The 2156-nt window shown below is 35.2% G+C and overlaps 1 long non-coding RNA gene across 2 annotated transcripts in view; it reads right to left on the reverse strand.

Annotated features, from left to right (window-relative positions):
- Nucleotides 1-201: 201 nt before the first annotated feature.
- LOC128249584 (uncharacterized) overlaps nucleotides 202-2156 on the reverse strand; it is a 32049-nt gene continuing 30094 nt past the window's right edge. For both annotated transcript variants that reach the window (XR_008265685.1, XR_008265684.1), the window contains exon 3: nucleotides 202-1331. This is a non-coding gene — a long non-coding RNA (uncharacterized LOC128249584). The remainder of the gene's footprint in view (nucleotides 1332-2156) is intronic.

Genomic DNA, 2156 nt, shown 5'->3' on the forward strand with positions numbered 1-2156 from the left:
TGAAAATCGAACTTCTTAACCACACGATCATGCCTTTGTCTACGCTAAATGCCCTGAAAGATACCCCTATGTCGTTGAAACCAGCTTGAGGAATCTATAAGAGAATTGCATTTAAGAAACTTTATGAAAGGTGGAAAAGATAGATCAAACATATGATTTCTTTATTGCTTAAAAAGGAAAAGAAAAACAGTCACTAAAGCGCTTGTACATATCGTATTTTTATTACTGAGCTTGTTTAAACCTCGTACTGTACAGATAAGAACGTTATTGGAATATTTCAAATGGTGGGCAGACAACTAGTGGTTATAAAAATCGGAATGATTCTAAGTTCAGCGACGTACATGGTATGTGATAATAATAAAAAGGAATGCTCATGTCATATAAATATTCTACCGTTTGCCATAAGATATCGTTTCCTTGCAGTTTAAAACATTTTAAGTCGAATAAGTACTTCGCGCGTATCAACTTAAACATACGATTCACTTGTTTAAACAATAAAGTCATTCCTTGCAGAAGAGTTATCTCTAACATCAGACTTTTATACGAGACGGCTACAAATATTTTTCCTAAATACTAATTCTTTGTAGGAAATATCAACCAATATTTACAGTCTCCTAAAAGACTGGTGTATATAATCAGAGTTAGAAAAAAATAAAATAAAATAAAGGGCTAGGTATTATCGGTTGCTACGAGAAGATGAATAGCTTTCTTATAAACGCTAGATATATTTTCTACTGAAATAGCTGATCATGGTTGACTTTTGTTTTTATTATGTTGGTTGTTGCCAACGCAGACTTGCACTTGTTCTTTAACGGAATTTTTATCGATTATGGTCTATAATCAGGCTATATAATTATCTATATAAACTAATGTAACATAAAATATAAATGCCTCAGAGGACTTGCTGGAAGAAGAGAAAAGAGATAGTGTATGTGTGTGTGTTTGTGTGTATGTAGGATACAGAAAGAGAGAGAGAAGGAAAGAGAGAGAGAAGGAAAGAGAGTGAGTGAGAGAGATCATAAAGCCTAAGTCTTAGTTCAGATTTCATGATATTTAAGCTGATGAGACGTAAATCTCAATTTTGATGGCTTGCCGTTCATATTGTCACAAAACAGGCCATAATAAACACGGCGCCCAGAGACTAAAAAACAATATCTTCAAATCATTTGTGTTTCTTTTCTTTTTTTTTTCTTTTCATTCAACACCTTATCCATTCCACCATTTTGGTATTACAATCTTTGATTTAAGGATTAATTTATTTTATTTTCACATTATTTTTGCTCATTTATTGGCAGTTTTCATCATTTGACACAAACTGTATCCGTTAATTTCTATAACAAGAGAAAGAAGACATTTTCGTTAAAGTAGAAAAGAATGAAGAAATATGGACACAGAAAAGAGAAGAGAAGACAATAGAATATTATTCCTTGTCAAATAAAGTAAATATTTTAGTGAAATTGTATTTTGATAATTGGCTATGATGATGATAGTGAAATATATCTGTCTCTTCCACAAGAAGTGAATGAGAATGCGTTCAAATCTGACTAAATAATCCCTGGGGCAAGAAACGACTATCAGGGAACAGTAAACCGCTATAATTCTGTACGTATCTTCTGTCTCCGAACCGTTCAGCTGTAGCTTCCTATCAGTTCACTTCTCAAAGAAATTGATCTCTCTCTCTCTCTCTCTCTCTCTCTCTCTCTCTCTCTCTCTCTCTCTCTCTCTCTCTCTCTCTCTCTCTCTCTCTCTCTCTCTCTCTCTCTCTCTCGACTACCAAGGCATCCAAACCAAACGAAACCAGTCTGTAAACACTTCAACAGCTTCTGCAGATGCCAAATTTCAAACTCCTAGTTAATTATTGGTCTTGCCTACCCACACATTTCGGTGTGGGTAAACTCGATTTTCTAAATATCCGAAACAGTAATACATCTACATCTGCATATTCTATCTCCTTGTGTCTCTTTGCGTGTGGGTAACTCTCTGTTTCCGTCTTTTGTCCATTTACTGATGACGAGTCGTAACAGACAATGAGGCAAAACGTATAGAATTAGCGAGATGCTTTGGATGGCTGGGGCAATGTTGCATGGAAAGTCACCAGTTGCCTATACACAAAGTTTCGCACTCACACACACACACATACACACACACACACACAC

Source organism: Octopus bimaculoides, chromosome 16 (assembly GCF_001194135.2).
Source record: "Octopus bimaculoides isolate UCB-OBI-ISO-001 chromosome 16, ASM119413v2, whole genome shotgun sequence".
Classification (NCBI taxonomy): domain Eukaryota; kingdom Metazoa; phylum Mollusca; class Cephalopoda; order Octopoda; family Octopodidae; genus Octopus; species Octopus bimaculoides.